The following is a 24,635-nucleotide window of genomic DNA, read 5'->3' as shown; positions in this document are numbered from 1 at the left end:
ATTATCATAACAATATGAACATTATTAGGCAAATAATGAGAAATAATTCACAAATAAAAATATTTTCAAGGAAGGACAATTCATTGCAGTTTAGCAACATAGTTTTTAGCTGCGAAATAGTTATGATACCATTGATATGGTTAGTATCAATATATGATATGGTTGATATGGTTAATCTGCAGAGTTAGCATTGCTTAAGAAGTTTCAGTAGCTTATCATTGTCCATAGGTTAAATATAAAGTCCTCTTTATGACCTTTAAAGAATTTCACAATTTGAATACTATCACAAATTGAATCCAATTTCTTGGAATATTAATTTTATTATTTTTCTACTTTGTCCTAGGTTTTGACCTAGGGTTCATGGATTTTCAAAACAAACAACATTAATAAGTAAAAACCTTACAAACATACAACAAAAAAAACCTATGTATGTATATACACACATGCATATACACACACAAAGATGTATATAATTTTTTCAATTTAGTTTGTTTCCCTCTTAAACTTATATATATATATATATATATGTGTGTGTGTGTGTGTGTGTGTGTGTGTGTGTGTGTGTGTGTATGTGTATATATATATATATTCATTTTCTACATTTGAAAATATTTTTCTTAGAAAAGTTCCACTGGCATCTTAAAACTGCCAAAGGTGCCCATTATACAAACAAGCAGTTCCAGTTTCTAGCATTGGCCAACATGCTTTTGCTCTAACATGATAGTCTATTAACTTACTCCATACATTCACATATACTTCCATACCTGGAATACTCTCGCTTATGATATTCTAAGCACCTCCAGATTCAGCTCAAATTCCTTTTACAAGAAATCTTTTCTTAGTTTTGTAGTTTTATCACTATCTTCTATCCCAAACATCTTTGTGGATTTACCTTTCTTAGAATAAGAAGCTTCCCACTTGTAGAATACAACCTTTTTGAGATCAAGGACTTCTGCTTTTGTCTTTGAATCTGCAATTTCTAGCATTGTGAATGAAACATGGTAAACACTTTGTAAACACTTGTTGATTGATTAAAAGATTGTTAGAATATTTTAAAAATCTGTTCATCATTTAGAAAAAGTTCATAGATCCAGTGAATATTATTCCAGTGAAGACATTTAGCAGAAAAGGTCAAGTGAAACAAATATTAACAACAAGATATGGGACAGAACAACAATAAAGAGGTACAGAAAAAAATAAAGTACAAAGAACATAAAGTATAAAGGAGTAGAGAGAAAGAGGAGATTTAATAAAGGAGTAGGATATATTTAGAACCAATAAAAAGAGTAGTTGCAAGAGCAATATCTCCTAAGTCAGAGGACTTAGATTCAAACCTCATCTTTGAAATCTGTATGTTCTTGAACATTTCATGTAATCTCTTTGGGCCTTATTTTCCTCATGTGTAAAAAGTAAGGGGGTAGAAAAAATGGCCACTACTGTTTGCCCCCATTTTAATTCTATGAACTCATAATGATAGAAAAATTTATAGATCTTATATTGTTTTCTTAAGCAATGCTAATGTATCTAATAATAGTGATAATAATAAGAACATATATGTATATATTACAATGACTTATACAAAACTTATATTTCCTAAAAATGGGAGATGATTATTTAAAATGCATAAAAATGATTAAAATGATTAATTCTCCACATAGTGAACTTATATAGTGCATTTGAATATTTATTTTCAGGACATTAACTACTTGACAAAGAGAATAAGGAATAAAATCACTGGAAGTTAAAATGTTAAAGTCCTAAAAATGATAAATAATCAGAAATAAATAGAATTAAAATATAATAGAATTTGATGGTTAATGGATCTGGTTTTCTTTTGATTTTTTTAGCATCACCTCCAGGACTTTTTATCCCAACTCAGCTCTTCACTGGCAAGTCGTTTGTCTAGAAAGCAACTGACTATTTCTCTTCTAAGGGTACCACTGTAGATGAGGTTCTACTCTTGACACTTATGAGCCATCAAATGTATGCTTCACATTAAAAAAAATCAGTAACCTCACTAGGTTCTTACAAACTGCATTTTATTATTATGTTATACTAAGAACAGTTTACAAATTTTATGCTAAGATCAGTTTTCCTTATGGGAATTGATTCATTCTTAATATACACATTCATCACACACCCATATATTCCCTAATACACATATATGCACAAAGAGACACACACACTCTCCCCTAAATACACCCAGACACACAAAGATAGACAAATACATATAATTCTCTGAAGATGGACTTATACTCAGATTATGATTGTGAAGTACATGACTCTGTTCTCAAAAGCTATATCAGCCTTTGTCACCTTTATGCTATGTCAACATAAATTAAATTAATTAAATTAATACATTAATTAATTATTATATAATATAATTATATTATATAATAATTCAATTAATTAAATTAATACATACATTAAATTCATGTATATTCCAACCAACTGTAAAGTTGTTATAAGAATGGACCCAATTATGTAATATTTTTCTGTTGTCTGGGGACCATACCAGATAAGTTCAGAGATTCTCATCATTTGGGTACCTATGGGGACAATCAATGTTTTGGCTTTAATAGCGCTCAAAAAGAGTACTTGCCAGTGATATTTGCTATGTGATCTCAGAATAGTCCTCTAACCTCTATGAATGTCATTTTCCTCTTTTGCAAAAATAAGGAGTTAGATTAAATGAAATTTGAAGTCCCTTTCAGCTCTCAAATTCTGATTCTATAATCACATGGTCCTATAATCACATGAGTCCTATAAAATTTTGATCTAAGTTATGGAGAGAATGCTCCAAAGCTATAAAATTCCAGACCTTTAATAATAATAAAAAATTTAAAATGACATTCTTCTAAAATGTGATAAATTCTGTGCTAGAAACTCAAGACATAAATACAAGTGTATCAGTCCTTGGCCTTAAGGGATTATTTCTACAGTTTTAACGAAAAAATGTTTTATGTAAAGCTAATTACAATGGTACACATAGTGTGGAAAAATATACTTATTATAAATATCTAATAATCATAATATTCATACTTTTAACTTGTAGTTAAATAATCACATTATCTGAAATTCAGTAATCTATTTGAGATATCTGAAAAAAGTCAAAGTCTCTAAAAATTATTAGTATAAATTACATTTCAATTTCAAGCCATGTTTCCTCAAAGTCTGTGCTGAGACAATCCCACTAAAAAATTTGGATGAATATGGATACTTTTATTTTTGCCTATGAACTCCAAATTTACACTGTGGATATTGGTGCCTTGTCACCATGACCAAGAATAAAACCACTGCTAAAGAACCTATTCCAAATAGACTCATCTCACCAAGGAGAACAAGGCTTTGAAATTAGCAATAGCTTTCTGAATTATTATGCCAAAGCTTTTTAATAGGCATAAGGAACAACACTGTTTAAAATTCAAATTGTGATAGCATGAGGAATGTCAGTGAAAGCAAAACTGTGATTGAACTGAATGTATTTTTCTTAGCAAAAATTTGACTTCTCAAAATAACTCAGAATATTTTGAAATAGCATATTAACTCTTCCCTTACCTTCTTAATTATTATATTGAAATATACAAAGGGAAGTTTGAGTAGTTGTACAATTAGGAATAAATAAAAATTATAACTACTCTAAGATTCATTTGGAGTCAGATCTATTGGAAACTCCACTAAATTCTCAAAGAAATTCCTGAAATAGATAGAGTGGACATCTTGCAACACACAAAGTAGCTTATATGAGATGAGCATGACCACAGATAGAAATAAGCCCCATCACTTCATGATTTCAGCAGTCTCAATATGATTTTTTTTACTCTTATTTTGCCATTTATGCTAAAACTACCACCCAAAGGATATGCTCTCTTTCCTATTTTCCTTCCCTTAATAAATTTTTGTTATATATGAATACTATCCAGAAAAGGTAGGAAGTCAATTTTCAAAGAGAGTAGTAATAAGAGAATGAAACCAATTTTGGCTTTCTGTGGTACATGTATCAAAAGAATATTTGTGTCATAAAAATAACTTAGTAAGATTCCTTCTTTACCTGTCTTTCAAAGGTTTATGTAGTACTGGATTAATTATTCCTTAAATGTCTACCTAAAATGGGTAGAATTTACTTGGAAATCCATCTGGTGTTGGAGATTTATCTTAGGGAGCACATTGATAGCTTGTTTAATTTCCTTTTCTAAAATAGGCAAATATATGACTATTTTACATGTAATATATTACATATCAGTATGTATGTTTACAAAATATATGTATGTATATATTATATATGTGTGTAAATATAAATGTATATTTATACATTGTATTTCCTCTTCCATTAATCTGAACATTTATATTTTTTGAAAATATTCATCTATTTTATTTGGATTATGAGTTTATAGGCATATGATTGGGCAAAATAAAGATTAACAATTACTTTAATTTCATTTTTCATGATGGAATATTCAGTCTTTTCATTTTTGATATTACTAATTCATTTTCATTCTTTAAAAATAAAATTAAATAGTGCTTTTTATCTAATTTATTTCCCTCCATAAAACCAGCTCCCAGATTTATTTATAAGTTCAATGTATTTAATTTTTTTTTCTTTTGATTTTTAGGATGACCATTTTTGTGTTCATTAAGGAATTTTAATTTGTTTTTTCTAGATTTTTTTAGACTTATATACTGAAATTCATTCATGTGCATATTCTCTTTTATTGTTGTATATATTTGGAGTTTTAAATTTCCCTCTAAGTAGTGCTTTGGCCTCATTTCACAAATTTTGGAATGTTATCTGTCATTATCTTAAATGAAATTATTGATTCTTTCTATGATTTCTTCCTTGACCCATTCATTTTGTACAATTAGATTATTTAACTTCTGGTTAAATTTTAATCTAGGCCTCCACAGATTTTTATTAAAAGTAATTTTTATTGAATTATGATCTGGAAAGGTGCCCTTAGTATTTTTTTTTTTCTGCATGTGTTTTTTTGACCTGCATGTGTTTATGGCCAATTTTTGTGAAGGTGCCATTTTGACTGAGAAAAAAGGTATATTTCTTTCTATTCCCTTTCACTTTTCTTTAGTACTCTGTCATATTTTCTAAGATTATATTCATTAGGAAATGTGGAGTCAAGATGGCAAAATAAAGGCAGGGACTTGCCTGAGCTGTTCCCCAAAATCCTTCTAAATACCTTTAAATAATGATTCAACATGATTCTAAACAAATTCTAAAACAGCAGAACCCATAAAATGGAGGGAAACAATTTTCCAATCCAAAATAACTTAGAAGGGTGGCAGGAAATATCTGCTAGGGTGAGAGTGGCGCATAGTACAACATAGTAAACACACCTCTCCATAGATCATACAATTTTGGAATAACTAAAAACTGATAGGTTCCTAGAAATAACTTTGAAAATAGCTGCACAAAACCTCTGACATTTGAAACAGTGCATCTACCACTCTAGAAGCCGAGTTTTTCTTTAACAGAGTTAAAAGTCAACTAAGAAGTTGGGAAAATGAGCAAACAACAGAAAAAGATTCTGACTATAGAAAGTTACTATAGTGAAATGAAGGTCAAAACGCACACTAAGATGTAAGATGACAGTCAAAGTTCCTATATCCAGTGCTCCCAAGAGGGAAAAAAAAAAAAAAAAAAAAAACAAAAAACTAAATTTGTGTCAGGCCATGGAAGAGCTAAAAAAAAAAAAAGATTTTTGAAAATCAATTAAGAAAAGTAGAGAAAAAATTGGGAAGATAAATGAAAGTGATGCAAGAAAATCATGAAAAATAAGTCAACATCATATTAAGGAGGAAAAATACTGAAAAAAATAGAATCTTAAAAACAGATCAGACTAAATGATAATGTCCAAGAAATAATTGAGGAGAATTTCTTAAAAAGCAGAATTGTCCAAATCAAAGGGTGATATAAAAATCACTGAAGAAAAACATTTCTTCAAGAATTGAATTGGACATATGAGGAAAAATTCCCCCCAAAGAAACAAACTCATTTAAAAGTATAATTGAATAAATAAAAAATAAGCTTTTGGTCAAAAGCTCACTGAAGAAAACAATTCTTTAAAAATTGGAATTGAACAACTGGAAGCAAAAAACCCCAAATAATGAAAAAAAAGAAGACAAGGTGAAATATCTCATTGGAGAATCAACTGATCTGGAAAATAGATCCAGGAGAGATAATTTAAAAATTATTTGTCTACTTGAAAGTCATGATCAAAAAAAGAGTCTAGATGTCATATTTCAAAAAATGGCCAAGGAAACTACCTTGATAATCTAGAACTAGAGGATAAAATAGAAACTGAAATAATCCAACATGAAAACTCCCAGGAATATTATAGTCATGTCAAAGAGAAAATATTCCTAGAAGTCAGAAAGAAATAATTCAAATATGATGGAGCCACAATCTATATTAAAGGATTGGAGAGCTTTAATATGATATTTCAGAGGGCAAAGAAGCTAGTATTACAATCAAGAATTACCTGCCCAGTGAAACTGAGTATTACTCTTTGTGGATAAAATGAATATTCAATAAAAAAATTTTTTTTTCAATCATTCTTGATGAAAAGACTTGAGGTAAATAGAAAATTTGACTTTAAAATACAAGACTCAAGAGAAGCCTAAAAAGCTCAATAGGAAAGGGAAATCATAATTACCTTACTTAGTTAAACTGGTTATGATTCTATATGGGTAAATGATACTTATAATTCACAAGAATTTTATCATTATTAGGTCATTTAAGATTATATGTCGTACTAACACGTGTTAGCTGAATGTAAAGGGATAATACCTAAAACAATAAACTTAAGGGGTGAAAGAGAAATGTACTGGGAGAAAGAAAAAGGAAGAAGTGGAATGACATAAACTATTTGCTATAAAAGAAGCAAGAAAAAGCTTTTATTGTAGAGGGGCGGAGGGGGAAGAAAGAGGGAGTGAGTGAACCTTATTTTCTTTAAAATTGGTAAGAGGAAATACATAAATACTCAATTTAGGCATATAAAGCTATCTTATCCTGCAGGAAAATAGGAGGGGAAGGAGATCACAGAAAGTGAGAGAGTGAGAGAAGAGTAAATATAGAAGAGGGAATTGTCAGAAATAAGACAGTTTTGAGGAGGGACAGAGTGAAAGGAAAAAGAAAAGAGAATAAATAGGGGAGGAGGGAATATAGTTAGCAATAGTAATTGTGAAAATAATTTTGAAGGAAATTTCTCTGATAAGGCCTCATTTCCCAAACATATAGGAAATTGAGTCAAATTTATAAAAAATAAGAGCCATTTCCCAACTGACAAATGATCAAAAGATAAGAACAGTTTTCAGTTGAAGCAATCATAGAAATTTATTGCCATATGAAAAAATGTTCTAACTCACTGAAATGCAAATCAAAAACAATTCTGAAGCACTATTATGTGCCTATTGGATTGGCTAATAATAGTACAGAAAAGGAAACTATTGAAGGGGATATGGAAAAAATTAGACATAATCCCATATTGGTAAAGTTGTAAATTGATTTCACCATTCTGTAGACCAATTTGGAATTGTGATTATAAAACCATCCACACATAGAAATAACATTAATGTGTTTGCATCCTAAAAGAAATTAAAAAAAATGAATATGACCTACATGTCCAAGGAATATTTATAGCAGCTTTTGCCTGGGGAGAAAGAATGAGATATTAAGAAAATACCCATCAATTGGGGAATAGTTGAACAAATTGATTGTGATGAAATAGTTTTTAATAAGAAATGATGAACAGAATGTTTTTAGAAAAACCTGAAAAAGATTTCCATGATCTGATGTAATGTGAAATGTATTAAGTACAAAGTAACAGCAATGTTCTAAGATGATCAGCTGTAAATTACATAGCTATTCTCGGCAATACAATGATCCATGATGAAAATTGCTAGCCATACCTAGAGAAATAATATCTGAATACAGACCAAAATACTTTTTTACTTTATTTTTCTTGAAGATTTTCATTTTTGGGGGGCTTAGAGTTCTATTTTTATTTTACAACATGACTATTATGGAAACATTTTGCATTAATATACATGTATAACCTATATTGAATTGCTTGCCTTCTCATTGAGGTGGGGGTCAGGAGGGGAAGAAAGAAGAGAATCTGGAACTCAAGAGTTTTAAAAACAAATGTTAAAAATTGTTTTCACATATAACTGGGGAAATCATATACTAAAACAAACAAGAAAGAGTCTATTCATCTCTGACTTCTTATGTATTTAATGTTTTAACTATATTTAAAAGGGAAAGGTTGAATAATTTTATTGTCTATATGCTCTTATAGTTCATTTACCTTATCCTTTAAGAATCTAGATGTCATGTCATTTGTCATATATATATATATACATATATGTACATATATGTATATATTTAGTATTGGTATTACTTTATTGCGTATGGTTTCTTTGAGTAGCACATAGCTTCTCTGCCTATCTCTTTTAATAGATCACTATTTACTTTTGCTTTGTCTGAGTATATCATTGCTACCTCTGTGCTTTTTAAATCTCATCTGAAGCATTATACATTCTGCTCTAGCCCCTTATTTGAACTTTGATATAGAATATACATGTGCAGTCATAGGAAACATTTTCATATTAGTTAGCCATATTGCAAAAGAAAACACAGACTTTCCCCCAGTCTAATAAAAATAAAGTTTAAAAATATGCTTTGATTAACATTCAGTTTCTATCAGTTCTTTCTTTTCAGAATTGTAGCTGTGTATTGCTGAAAATAGGTAAGTCATTAACAGTAAATCTCCATAAAATATTACTATTATTGCATACAATGATCTCTTGGCTCTACTCAGTTCACTGTGCATCAGTTCATATATGTATTCTCAGGTTTTTCTGAAACAATCCTGCTAGAAAATATTCTATTGCAATATTATACCACAATTTGTTCATCCATTTCCCAATTAATAGCATTTCTTTTAATCCCCGAATTTTTTGCTACAACAACAAAAGGAGTTGCTATAAGTATTTTCATACATATAGGACCTTTACCTTTGATCTCTTTGAGATACAAACACAGTAGTGGTATGCTGGGATCAAAGAATGTGTACCTGAATTGCAAACTGAATAGATGCCCATCAGTTGGAGAATGGCTCAATAAGTTATGGAATATGAATGTTTTAGAATATTATTGTTCTACAAGAAATGATCAGTAGAATTATTTCAGAAAGACCTGAAGAAGCTTGCACAAACTGATGCTAAGTGAAGTGAGTAGAACCAAGAGAACATTGTATATAGCATCAACAAAATTATGCAATGATCAATTCTGATGGACATGGGTCTTTTCAACAATGAGGTGATTTAGGACAATTCCAATAGACTTTTGATGGAGGGAGCCATCTGCATCTAGAAAGACATGTGGATCACAAGACGGTATTTTCACCTTTGTTGTTGTTTGCTTGCTTTTTTATTTCTTTTTCATTTTTTCCCTTTTCGATCTAAGTTTTTTACAGCATGATAATTGCATATGCATAGAAAGAATTGCATAGAAATATGCATAGAAGAATTGCACATGTTTGACATGTATTGGATTACTTGCTGTCTAGGGGAAGAGGTAGGAGAAGGGAGAGAGAAAAAAATTTGAACAAAAGGTTTTGCAAAGGTGAATGTTGAAAAGTATCTTTGCATATATTTTGAAAATAAAAAGCCATTATTTTTTTTTAAATAGTATGCACAGTCTGATAGATCTTTGGGCAGAGTTCCAAATTTTTCTTCAGAATGGTTGGATCACTTCACAACTTCAATAGTAAGTAAGTGTCCCAATTTTTCCTCATTCCCTTCAACATTAGTTATTTTTCTTTTAAAAATCATATTAGCCAATTTGTTAAATATAAGGCGGTATCTCAGAGTTATTTTAATTTGCATTTTTCAATTTAAATTCATTTCAATTCCATCATATACATATTTTGTAGACATATACACATCTACTTACATATATTACATGTGCAAAGGTGATATAATATAATCTTTGAAGTTTGGGATATGGCACTATTAGCAATGATATATAGGAAAGGTATCATGTAGGCAGCACTTTAATTGAATTCTAGAGGAAACCAGACATTTAAAGAGGTAGAAATGAAGATGGAAAATATCATAGGCATTCAAGGTAAACAAAGCAAAGGTATGAAGATTTGTGATGAAATGTCATATTTGAGGAACAGCAAGAACAACAGCTTAACTAGACCATCTGTCAGACATCTGGCGATAGCACAAATGGCAACAATAGCTAGCTAGCTAGACAAATGATAGATGAATCAATATATAGATACATAAAATATTTGATAATATATCAAGATTACACTTCTGTAATTCCATTCTGCGCAAGGTCTGATTGCCAAAGTAATAAGAGTAGAGTAAAAATCACAACTTTAGAGTTGTTTGATCATTAATTCATTGATTTTTACACAGAAATCAAATCACCTGACCTTGGATTTTTAATGGTTTATTCTCTATAAAGCTTTTCCAATTCTATTCTCTTTTTTTTTACTTCTTTTCAAATTTGATTAGCCTTTTTGTATCCCAAAGGACATATTACAAATATTACTATATAAATGCTGAAGGGAAAAATGCCCCTCCAATTTATTCCATATTTTTATATTTATTCAGCTTTACATAAGGATACATAAGTTTTGAAGGAAAGAATAGTTCCCATGCCTGTGGCAATAGCATCTGGCTGATGACAGAGAAGCTCTGTTATTTTGAAATTACATTGGGTGTACTGGGGAGCATAATAGCAGCCTCATTTAAGGAATCTAAGTTGTCATAGCAACCAATTATGGTTTTACCACTCTGATCTTATGCATAGGCAGAATAGATGGTCACCTAGTTATTGATATTTTGGGAGGAGGAACTTTTTGCCCCTAAATAATTCCCCTTCATGCTTATGACAAGATTTCATTAAAAATTCTTTCATTCTTTGTTATATGGGATGGGTGTATAGGAAGGAGTAGGGTAAGAGCCACAAAGAGATATTTATACAATATAAAGATATCAACATTTTATTTGAGAAAATGTATACCTTTGTTTTTAAACTGCTATTTACTTAGCAGTTGCTGTGTGAATGGCAATGCACTAGGCACCATTACTTGTCCAGTTAACCCTTTAGATTAGAACAATTTAAATACTTTAGAGAAGAAAGGAAAAATCATAAAAGTGTTACCAGTTTCTAATAATGTAAATGTTTTTCAGTGAATCACAGAATACTATAGTAAGAACTAATCTTAAAGACTACTTAGTTCAGGTCTATCAGTTTATAGATACAGTAGTCAAAGCCCAGAAACACTGGCAGACTTCCTTAATGTAACAGAACAGCTTTACAGGATCACCTAATGTCAACTGATTTGCAGTGGGCTGCAATTTGATGTCACAATATCTATGATAGACCAAGAAAGGAAACTTGGATTCATACCTCAGTTCTGCTATTTACTAGTCATAAGTGACTTCAGGAATATCATCTAACCTTGTTATGCCTCATTCTCCCAGTCAGTAATATAAGGATGATGAATATCTGTGTTATCTTCCACATAGGGTAATTTTGAAAAAAAAAGATTTAAGGATGCAAAGTATTTTGAATCAATGTGGCTCTTAATAAATATTAAGTTGTTCTCACTGAAACTACTGGTCTTTTCTCCATTCTTGAAGTATGATTAATGTTTTCACCATCCGTCTTCTCAACGTCAGTTATAAAACACAGTTATTTTTATGCTGAATTGTTTTCCTGGAATTTTATATATCAAGAAGTACACTAATTTTATAAATGAGAAAAATTAAGCTCGATTGAATTTGTGACTTGCTGAAGATCACAACTGTGATTTAGTATCAGAGCCAAGACTGGAGTAGAGCTATTATGAGTGTTTCTTAGATGTGGAGTAAGCATCACAATATGTACTAACTTCATTAAAAGTGTTCAAAAATTGATTTTTAAAGAGTACTTAAATTGGGAGGGATACCTCAGAAAACAAGGGCCCTTGAAAGAAAAGAAGAATCTTGTCCTTTGTTGGGTGAATCAGAGACCTTGGGACACTATGAAGCTGACTCAAATCAGTGTTTCACTTCTTTACATATTGATTTGTTTAATATAGTGAATCTTTGCTGCCATTCTGAAGGAACCAATTTTTTAATAAACTGTCATAATTAAAACTTTATATATAATCATCACCAGTGCATTTAAAAATAGTGCTGCATGTGAAGAAAAATTTTTAAAATGTGCTTGGGAAAATATAATTTCATACTAAAACATGAACTCAAATAGATATACTTCATTTCAGAAAAGAAAAAAAAAGTTAAAATCATTTTCTTTTGATTTGAAAAAGCAATAAAGGCATTTTACCTGCATCTTTCAATATGGCTTTTGCCCACTGCATTAGATGGGGTGAAAGATCTCTGGTTATTGAATTCTATGATTTTCATACAGCCAGTAAAATTGTAGGTATATTCAGCCACCTAAAAGAGAAAGAGGAAAAAAAAACACATGTGTATGTATATGTGCAATACAATGCTTCCTTGAATTTATATTCTTATAGCTAAATGGGATGGAGGAGAGTAGATTAGCATACTGCTTATACAGTAATTCAATTCATTTCATAAATACCATTTAAATTATTTTAATAGTTCTTATTTACCAGATATATGCATGGGTAATTTTACAACATTGACAATTGCCAAACCTTTTGTTCTAATTTTTCCCCTCCTCCCCGCCCCAGATGGCAGGTTGACCAATATATGTTAAATATGTTACAGTATAAATTAAATACAATATATGTATATATGTCCAAACAGTTGTTTTGCTGTACAAAAAGAATCAGACTTTGAAATAGTGTACAATTAGCCTGTGAAGGAAATCCAAAATGCAGGCGAACAAAATTAGAGGGATTGGGAATTCTACATAGTGGTTCATAATCATCTCCTAGAGTTCTTTTGCTGGGTGTAGTTAGTTCAGTTCACTACTGCTCTATTGGAACTGATTTGGTTCATCTCATTGTTGAAAATGGCCACATCCATCAGAATTGATCATCATACAGTATTATTGTTGAAGTATACAAAGATAAATACAATTTTTTAAATCAGAAGAAAAAATACCACCTTCAAGAGCTACTTAAATTTGGCAATACTGATTATTGATCAAATTACTTGTTTTATTCATCTATTAATATAGTGACCCTAAGATAACCCAAGGTTTTCAAAAAATATAGCGGATTTGTAGTTGGGGAAAGGGAGAAATCATTAACTTATACATCTTTCACATTCAATTAATTCATCTTTTCATCTTCTACTTTTGTTTTTGAGACATTGATAGAAAGCCCCAGCTATAGCTAGAAACATTTTAGAAAATAATTGCTCTGATAGAGATCAAGGACAATGGATAGAAAAGAGTGAAATTCTTCTAGACAGCTGCTTGGATGAGTGTTTTTGAAACCCCTTCTGACTCATTTAGGCCCCTCACACTTTTCAGAAATAACTTGAGCACAAAAGATAACCAGAGAGCTCATTTAAGTGGACCATGAACACAAGGGGAGGAGCAGAAGGAGACCTGAATGATGTAATTTTTCTATTTTTTTTTTTTTTTTTTACAAAACTCCCCTATTTTTATACATTTCAAAAAGGTTTGGTTAATGATTTTTTTAAAATTCCGTCATTCCAACAAAATAGCAGTAGTAAAGCCTATCAAAGGAAATTCACATTCATGAATTGAGAAAGAAAAATCAAAGCAAAAGCTCCCTATAAAATCATCAAAGGTCAAAAGGCAATATAGTTAGTAAGGCCATGTACTTGAGTGTCTATCTCAGTCATGTTAATAATTTAATGTTCCCATGAGCCAAATTATCACCATGGCAACCTATTAATCTACATTACACACTTAAAAGTAAGTTATAACTTGCTTTAAAAATTTGGAGAAAAATTGCCTCTTTTGCTATTTATTTTAATATTTTAGAGATGGTTTATCTCATTTCATGTTACAAATGAACAGATATATAAAAGTAAGACCCTTGTCTGATTTTGAAGATGTATTATGAATATATTTTACTTGAATGCCTATTTTATATTACTAAATTAAAACATTAAAAATGTGTCATTTCTCTGTTGTCATTGTTCAGCCATTTAGTTATGAGCCCTTGTTGAGGGCTGTAATACTTTTGGACAGGAAGGAAGTACTAAAGACCTGTAAAATTATAGTGGCTATGGAAAAATAGAGGAAGGGAGGACACAATAAAGAACACACACACACATACACACACAAACACATACACACTCACAAACATGAGCCACATAGTTATTGAATTTCTGAATGGATTGAATACTTATAGGATCACAGAACCAGAGGTTAATGGGACCTCATACCATTTTGTCTGACTTTCTCATTTTATGAATGAGAAAAATGAGATGTTTTTTATTGATGAATGTTCATTATTATTTTTCATTTTAATAGTATTTTATTTTTAAATACATGAAAATATAGCTTTCAATATTCATTTTCATAAGACTGTATTCTAGATTTTTCTCCCTCTCTCCAATACATTAGGTAATTCTTATCAAAGTACATCCTTCCACCAGATATCCATTAATCTGATATGGGCTGCAATTCTTTTGAAATATTTTCATATTTGTCTCATTCTGCAAGAAAAATCAGACTAAAAAAAGCCAGGAGAAAGAAAAAATCCAAGTAAAGAAAAGTAAAATATACTATGCTTATATCCATTCAGTCTTGGTAGTTCTCTCTCTTGATGCCATTTTCTATCCTGAGTGTTTGTATTCAGTGCCTGTATTCAATGCCTTGAATCACTATGTTGTTGAGAAGAACCTAGTCTATCATAGTTGAATATCACATAATCTTGTAGTTACTATATAAAATGTTATCTTGGTTCTGCTCACTTCAAGTAGCATCAATTAATGCAAGTCTTTCCAGATTTTTCTGAAATCCATCTGCTCATCATTTCTTTTGGAACAATAGCATTCCATTAAATTGGAATAACATAATTTATTCATCCATTTATGAATTCGGTTCCTTGCCACTATTAAAAAGAACTCCCACAAACATTTTTGCTCTTGTGGGTTCTTTTCTCTCTTTTATGATCTCTTTGGGATGCAGGCACAGGAGTGAGACTGCTGGATCAATGAGAATGCACAGTTTTATAGTTCTTTGGGTATAGTTCCAAATCGCTTTTCAAAGTGGGTGGATCATTTCAAAATTCCACCAGCAATACATTAGTGTCCAAGGTTTCCCAAATGTTTCCCTCTAATACTTATTATCTTTTCCTTTCATCTTAGCCAGTCTGAGAGTGAGTTAGTACCTCAGAATTGTCTTAATTTGCATTTCTCTAATCAGTAGAGATCAATAAGATTAGAAATAGCTTTCATATCTTCATCTAAAAATTGTCTGTTCCCATTCTTTGATCATTTATCAATTGGGGGATGACATGTATTTTTATAAATTCTGGTTCTCTCTATATATTTAGAAATGAGGTCTTCATAAGCAGCACTGGTTATAAAAATTGTTTCTGAGTTTTATGCTTCCCTTCTAATCTTGGTTGCATTGATTTTGTATGTGCAAAAACTTTTGAAATGTAATGTAATCAAAATTATTCATTTTGTATCTCATAATGTTCCCTAGTTTTTCTTTGGACACAAATTCTTCCCTTCTCCAAAGATCTAATAGGTAGATTATCCCTTGCTTTCCTAATTTGCCTATAATATCATCCTTTTATGTCTAAATCATGAACCCATTTTGACTTTATCTTGGTATTGGTTATTAGATATCATTTGATGTAGTTTCTGCTGTACTGTTTTCCAGTTTTCCCAGCAATTCTTGTCAAAGAGTGAGTTCTTATCTCAAAAGCGGAATCTTTAGGAGTTTATCCAACACTAGGTTACAATAGAAATTTATTGTGTCTTGTGTACCCAACATATTTCACTGATCCAACACTCTATTTCTTAACTAATATCAGATGGTTTTGATGTTTGCCACTTTTTTGTATAGTTTTAGGTCTGGTACAGTTGGAACACCTTCATTTGTTGTTTTTCATTAATTGTCTTGATATTCTTGATCATTTGTTCTAGTTGAATTTTGTTATTATTTTTTTCTAGCTCTACAAAGTAATGTTTGGGCAGTTTGATTAGTATGGCACTTAATAAGTAGATTAATTTAGGCAGAATTTTATTATATTAGTTTGGCCTACCCATGAATATTTGATATTTTTCCAATTGTTTATATCTAATTTTATTTGTGTAAAAGGTGTTTTGCAATTTTGTTGATATAGTTCCTGACTATGTCTTGGCAGGTAAATTCTCAAATATTTTATATTATCTACATTTATTTATTTTGTGTAAGTTTATTTATTTTTAATATGCATCACTTTATGAAACATGTTGGGAGAAAAAAACTCAGAGCAAAAGGGAAAAATCATGGGAGAGATTAAAAAACAGAAAAAAAGAAGTGAACATAGCATGTGTTGATTTATATTCAGTCTTCTTAGATCTTTTTATGGATACAGATGGCATTTTCTGTCCAAAGTCTATGGACTTTGGATCACTGAACCATTGAGAAGGACCGAGCCTTTCATAGTTGATCATCCCAAATTTTTGCTATTATTGTGTTCCTGGTTCTGTTTGTTTCACTCAGCATCAGTTCATGTAAATTTTTCCAGGTCTTTTTAAAATCAACTTGTTCATAAATTATTATAGAACCATAATATTCATTATTTTATATACCATAACTTATTCAGCTATTTCTCAATTGATGGGCATTTATTCCTTTTCCAATTCTTTGTTACAACAAAAAGAGTTACAGACATTTTTGCTAATGTGAGTCCTTTTCCCTGATTCACAATTTCCTTTTATAGCCCTTTGGACATAGTTCCAGATTGCTCTTCAGAATGTTTGGATAATTTCATAACTCCACCAATAATTGCATTAGTGTCCTAGTTTTTCCACATCCCCTCCAATATTTATCATTATATTTTCCTGTCATCTTAGCCAATCTGAAAGGGGTGAGGTGATATCTCAGAGTTGTTTTAATGTGCATTTCTCTACTTAATACTGATTGAGAGCATTTTTTCATATAATTATAAATGACTTTAATTTTATCATGTAAAATTTTTCTGTTCCTATTCTTTGACTATTTACCAATTGGGGAATAACTAGTATTTTCATAAATTTGACACATTTTATGCATTTTACAAATGAGACCTTTATCAGAAATACTGGCTGTCAAGATTTTTTCCCATCTTTGTATTTCCCTTTTAGTCTTGTTTATCTTGGGGTTTTTTTTGGACAAAACCTTTTTAATTTAATTTAATCAAAGTTGTCCATTTTGCCTTTGATAATGTTCTTTAGTTTTTTTGTGAGTTTTTGTTTATGATATCATCCTTTTTACCCAAATCATGTATCCATTTTGACCTTATTTTGATAGGAGTGTGAGATGAAGGTCTATGTCAGTCAAATAGTGATTCTTATTCCAGAAGCTGGAGGTTGGTGATTTATCAACTAGATTTATATAGGCCTTGATTATTGTATCTAATCTATTGCACTGATACACCACTCTGTTTCTTAGCCAGTAGCAAATGGTTTTGGTGACTGATGATTTATAATATAGTTTTAGATTTGATAGTTTTAAACAATCATTCTTGGTATTTTTTTCATTAATTCCCTTCATATTCTTGACCTTTTATTCTTCCAGATGAGTTTTGTCATTATTTTTTCTAGTTCTATAAAGTAACATTTTGGGCAGTTTGATTGCTATGGTATTGAACAAGTAGGCTAATTTAGGCAAATTTGTCATTTTTATTATATTAGCTTGGTCTACTCATGAACAATTGATATTTTTCCAACTGTTTATGTAATTTCCAGGCTAGCTTTCAGGATCTTGGTCTTAGTAGAGGAATGCAGGAGGTAGGAGAGACATCAGAAGGATGGCCAAAGATAGAATGCCTCATTTTCAGTCCTCTCAGCCCTTAAATACCCTATTACAATTCCATCAATACAACATACTGACTATGTGTGAACTAGAGAATTATTACATCGCCATACTAAGTATTAAGTATATATATGAACTAGAGAACCATCATCTCATCAATTCCACTAAGTTAACACCATGTTTAAAGTATACTTAATACTTAATGCTTGCCATAGGTTTTAGATAGATACTGCTCATTATTTTAAGAAAATTTCCCTTTATTCCTATGATCTCTAGTATTTTTAGTAGGAATGGGTGCTATATTTTGTCAAAAAGCCTTTTTTGAATCTATTGAGATTATCATATGATTTCTATTGGTTTTGTTATTGGTATGATCAATTATGATAATAGTTTTCCTGATATTGAACCAGCTCTGCATTCCTGTTATAAAATCTACTTGGTCACAGTGTATTATTCCACTAATAAGTTGCTGCAATCTCTTTGCTAATATTTTATTTTAGATTTTTGCATTAATATTCATCAAGAAGATTGGTCTGTAATTTTCTTTCTCTCTTTTGGTTTTTCTTGGTTTAGAGATCAGTGCCATATTTGTGTCATAAAAGGAATTTGGCAGTACTCTTTCTCTATCTATTTTTGCAAATAGTGTGCATAGTATTGGAATTAATTGTCCTTTAAATGTTTGGTAGAATTCACTTGTGAATCCATCTGTCCCTGGAGAGTTTTTCCTAGGGAGGTCATTAATGTCTTTCTTCAATTTCTTTTTCTAAAATGGGACTATTTAAGTAATTTATTTCCTCTTCCCTTAACTTCAGAAATTTATATTTTTGTAAACATTCATGCATTTCACTTAGATTGGCATATTTGCTGTCATAGAGCTGTACAAAATAATTCCTAATTATTGCTTTAATTTCTTTTTCATTGGTAAGGAGTTTAGTTCTTTCATTTTTGATGCTGGTGATTTAGTTTTTGTTTTTTGTTTTTTTTTTGATTTTTTCTTTCCTTTTTCTGATCAGATTAACCAAAGGTTTATCTATTTTGTTAGTTTTTTCATAAAACCAACTCTTATTTTATTTATTAGTTCAATAGTTTTCTTAATCTCTATTTTATTAATCTCTATTTTGAGTTTCAAAATTTAAAATTTGGTATTTAATTGGGAGTTTTTGATTTGTTCTTTTTCTAGCTTATCTAGTTGCATACCTAATTCACTAATCTCTTCTTTATCTATTTGGGTAACTATTTAGAGATATTAATTTTCCCCTAAAGACTGTTTTAACTTTATCTCACAAGTTTTGGTATGTTGTCTTATTTTTGTCATTTTTTTGGATGAAATTATGGATGTTTCTGTGATTTGTTGTTTGATTCACTTATTTTTTAGTATTAAATTATTTAATTTCCCTTTCTTTCCTTAGCCCTTTATAGAATATAATTTTTATTGGTTTGTGGTCTGTAAAGGAATCATTTACTATTACTGTTTTTTTGCATTTGCATTTTTATGCTCTAATACATAGTCAATTTTTGTATAGGTGCTATGTACTAAGGAGAAAAAAGTGTATTGCTTTTTGTCCCTAGGATCCTCTAAACTTCCCTAGTTTCTTTCCTGTTTATTTTGTGTTTAGATTTGTCTGATTCTGAGAGGGGAAGAGTACTTTAGTCTTGCTGTCTATTTCTTCCTGTAACTGGCTTAAAATTTCTAAGTATTTGCCTGCTCCACTATTTGGTGCATATCCATTTAATATTATTACTCTTTCATTCTTTACTGTACCCTTTATGAAGACATATTTTCCCTCTTTATCTCTTTTAATAAATTCTATTTTTACTTTTGCTTTATCAAAGATCAGAATTGCTACCCCTGTTTTTTTTTTTACTTTAGCTGAAGCATAATAAATTCTGTTCCAATCTTTTACCTCTACTCTGTATATCTCTCTGTGTCAAATGTATTTCTTGCAAACAACATATTGTAGGATTCTGTTTTTTAATCCACTATGCTAGCTTCTGTTTTATGGAAGAGTTCGTTCAATTCACATTAATGGTTAAGATTACCAGCTCTGAAGTTAGAGCAAAAATCAGGAACTATTTTGCCCAACAGTATGCCAATAAATCTGGCAGCCTAATCAAGAATTGCCCAAATTAGCAAATGAGGAAATAAAATACTTAAATATGCCATTAAAAAAAATTGAACAGGACCAAATACTTAAGGAACAAATCACTATTGATCAGAGAAATGCAAATTAAGACAACTCTGAGATATCATTACACACCTGTCAGATTGGCTAAGATGACAGGAACAAATAATGAATGTTGGAGGGGATGTGGAAAAACTGGGACACTGATGCATTGTTGGTGGAGTTGTGAAAGAATCCAACCGTTCTGGAGAGCAATCTGGAATTATGCCCCAAAAGTTATTAAACTGTGCATACCCTTTGATCCAGCAGTGCTACTACTGGGCTTATATCCCAAGGAAATACTAAAGAAGGGAAAGGGGCCTGTATGTGCCAAAATGTTTGTGGCAGCCCTTTTTGTAGTGGATAGAAACTGGAAAATGAATGGATGTCCATCAATTGGAGAATGGTTGGGTAAATTATGGTATATGAATGTTATGGAATATTATTATTCTATAAGAAATGACCAACAGGATGAATACAGAGAGGCTTGGAGAGACTTACATAAACTGATGCTGAGTGAAACGAGCAGAACTAGGAGATCATTATACACTTCAACAATGATACTGTATTCTGATGGAAGTGGATATCTTCAACATAGAAGAGAGCTAATCCAATTCCAATTGTTCAGTGATGGACAGAATCAGCTATACCCAAAAAAGGAACACTGGGAAATGAGTGTAAACTGTTAGCATTTTTTGTTTTTCTCCTCAGATTATTTTTACCTTCCAAATCCAATTCTTCCTTTGCAACAACAATAAAATTCAGTTCTGCATATATATGTTGTGCCTAGAATATACTATAACATATTTAATATGTATGGGAATGCCTGCCATGTAGGGGAGGGGGTGGAGGGAAGGAGGGGAAAAATTCGGAACAGAAGGGAGTACAAGGGATAATGTTGTAAAAAATTACCTATGCATATGTATTGTCAAAAAATGTTATAATTATAAAATTATTAATAATGAAAAAAGAAAATGAGCAAGAAGCAGAAAAGAACCTTGACCACGGGAAATTACTATGGTGACAGAGCAGATGAAAATACAGTCTCTATAAATTTTATGTTAATTCATATTTTTCCCAAACAGAAGGTAAGTTGTTTGGAGGGTTTTGTTTGTTTGTTTGTTGGTTTTGTTTTGTTTTGTTTCGTCCCTTTGTTTCCTGTGCTTAGCAGCATATCTTGAGAATAGAAAATATTTAAAAAGTGGTTGCTGAATGGCAAATCATTATATTCAAGAAATTGGTTGTCTATGAATTAGGGAATTATATAAGCTTACTTTTTGATATGCTGCATTTCACATGTTTGGTGAGATACAAATTTACTCAATTGTGGAATGAAGAGATTATACAAAATAACTAAGGCTTCTTCCCTCTCTAAATATATATTCATTTGGTGCTAACAAATGAATAAATATATCTATATTCTAGTTAAACAATGAGAAAGAATTGGATTAAAATGAGTCTAAATTTATTCCTGGGCCTTCTATTTGGGCAACATAAAAAGTAACAAGCATAATTGATTGATTGGTTGCTGAAATACCTAAATTCAATGGTGGTTCTTGAATTATGAATAAAATTTGAGTGCAATGTAGACATAGTAGAAGATTTTGACATGGAGCACTCAGAGTAATAAGGAATAAAAGTAAAAAAGAGAAATTTATGAAAAAAAAGAGAGAAAAAAATCAACCTGAAAGAGAAACAGAAGAAACACTATTGCCATAAAACCTATGCAAATGATTACTTATTTGTAAATAATTATCTCCATTTATTTTGACATTTGACTATATTCAAATTGTATAAATTCCTTTGCAAAGTTTTTCAAGGTTCAAATCCATGCTCTGCCATTTTAAAATAAAAGAATTCAATAAAATCATATACTCAAAGCTTTCAGCAATCTTAAAGGTCATTACATTCCAACTCTTCAGTTTACATATGAGAATATTGAGACTCAGATGGAATAAGTGACTTGTTCAGGATCATAAAATTGATAAGTATGTAAGTCTTTCTGACTTCCAATCTATTATTCTATAATAACTTTCAAAAATTGTCTGCTATTTTCAATTCTGCACCTAACTGCCATAGTTCTTATGGGTTATGTTTTAGATGTTTCCCCAGGTAAACAGCCAATTGCCTAAGAATATTATACCACCTAAACAAGATGACCCAACTGGGCCTTTCTTTCAATTCCTTTTTTAAACATAGCTTTTAGTAGCAAAATATTTTTTTTTTTTTAAAATTTTTTTTTATTATATATATATATATTTTATAATATTATCCCTTGTATTCATTTTTCCAAATTACCCCCCCTCCCTTATTCCCTCCCCCCGACGACAGGCAATACCATACATTTTACATGTGTTACAATATAGTCTAAGTACAATACATGTGTGTGAATATCATTTTCTTGTTGCACAATAAACATTAGAATCCGAAGGTACATGCAACCTGGGCAGACAGATATTAGTGCTAACAATTTACATTCCCCTCCCAGTGTTTCTTCTCTGGGTGTATCTACCTCTGTCCATCATTGATCAACTGGAAGTGAGTTGGATCTTCTTTATGTTGAAGATTTCCACTTCCATCAGAATACATCCTCATACAGTATTGTTGTTGAAGTATACAGTGATCTTCTGGTTCTGCTCATTTCACTCAGCATCAGTTGATTTAAGTCTCTCCAACCCTCTCTGTATTCCTCCTGCTGGTCATTTCTTACTGAGCAATAATATTCCATAACTTTCATATACCACAATTTACCCAACCATTCTCCAACTGATGGACATCCATTCATCTTCCAGTTTCTAGCTACAACAAAAAGAGCTGCCACAAACATTTTGGCACATATATGTCTCTTTCCGCTCTTTAGTATTTCTTTGGGATATAATCCCAGTAGTAGCGCTGCTGGGTCAAAGGGTATGCACAGTTTGATAACTTTTTGGGCATAATTCCAGATTGCTCTCCAGAATGGCTGGATTCTTTCACAACTCCACCAGCAATGTATTAGTGTCCCAATTTCCCCACATCCCCTCCAACATTTGTCATTATTTGTTCCTGTCATCTTAGCCAATCTGACAGGTGTGTAGTGGTATCTCAGAGTGGTCTTAATTTGCATTTCTCTGATCAGTAGTGATTTGGAACACTCTTTCATGTGAGTGGATATAGTTTCAATTTCTTCCTCTGAGAATTGTCTGTTCATATCCTTTGACCATTTATCAATTGGAGAATGGTTTGGTTTCTTATAAATTATGGTCAGTTCTCTATATATTTTGGAAATGAGACCTTTGTCAGAACCTTTGTTTTTAAAAATATTTTCCCAATTTGTTACTTCCCTTCTAATCTTGTTTGCATTAGTATTATTTGTACAGAAACTTTTTAGTTTGATGTAATCAAAATCTTCTATTTTGTGATCAATAATGATCTCTAGTTCTCCTCTGGTCATAAATTCCTTCCTCCTCCACAAGTCTGAGAGGTAGATTATCCTCTGTTCCTCTAATCTATTTATTATCTCCCTCTTTATGCCTAAATCATGGACCCATTTTGATCTTATCTTGGTATATGGTGTTAAGTGTGGGTCCATATCTAATTTCTGCCATACTAATTTCCAGTTTTCCCAACAGTTTCTTCTGAATAATAAATTTTTGTCCCTAATGTTGGTATCTTTGGGTTTGTCAAAGATTAGATTGCTATAGATGTACTCTTTTTTGTCCTTTGTATCTAATCTGTTCCATTGATCTACCGTTCTATTTCTTAGCCAGTACCTAAATGGTTTTGGTGACTGCTGCTATATAATATAGCTTTAGATCAGGTACACTTAGACCACCTTCCTCTGACTTTTTTTTCATTAGTTCCCTTGCAATTCTCGACCTTTTATTCTTCCATATGAATTTTGTTGTTATTTTTTCTAGGTCATTAAAATAGTTTCCTAAGTTATTTTCAATTAAGATTTAAAATAATTATAAGCAGGATTTGACAGATAAGATGCTTGTTAAATACATATGGAGTTTAATTACATTGAATTTAAACAGTTACTGAATGCCTACTATATACAAGCATTGATAACTAAAGATTCAAGGGGTGGGGAAAATGCAATGTTCCATACTTTCAGAGTCATTGCATCCTATTGGAAATATCTGTATAGCTAAATGTATTATTTAGAGTTGTGTGCATTCCTACATGGGAGAATTGTATTTTAGAGGTTTAGAGAGAAGATTCCTTAACTGTTTAGCCTTAAAGAAGCTCTAGAAAATATAAGAAGAAAGGAGAAAAAAAACTGGTATTATATTATTTTAATTGGTAGTAACATCTGTTAGGACCCACTGTCAATTAGGAAATAACTGCCATAAGAGCTGCTGAAAGCTCTTGGGAACTACTGCTGCTCCCTGAACAATCACCTGTCAAGTATTGCTAGGAATGACAATAGAAAAAACTTTTGAAATCTGATTGTTCACAGTCAGTGTATAGATAAGAGCTAAGAGTCACACTAGGAGGATCATTTTGCTATGAGATGTCCAGTCTTTTTCACAATCCCAGGATGT

Source organism: Sminthopsis crassicaudata, chromosome 4, assembly GCF_048593235.1.
Source record: "Sminthopsis crassicaudata isolate SCR6 chromosome 4, ASM4859323v1, whole genome shotgun sequence".
Taxonomy (NCBI): domain Eukaryota; kingdom Metazoa; phylum Chordata; class Mammalia; order Dasyuromorphia; family Dasyuridae; genus Sminthopsis; species Sminthopsis crassicaudata.
The sequence above is the reverse complement of the archived record's forward strand: the minus strand, read 5'-3'. Positions refer to the sequence as shown.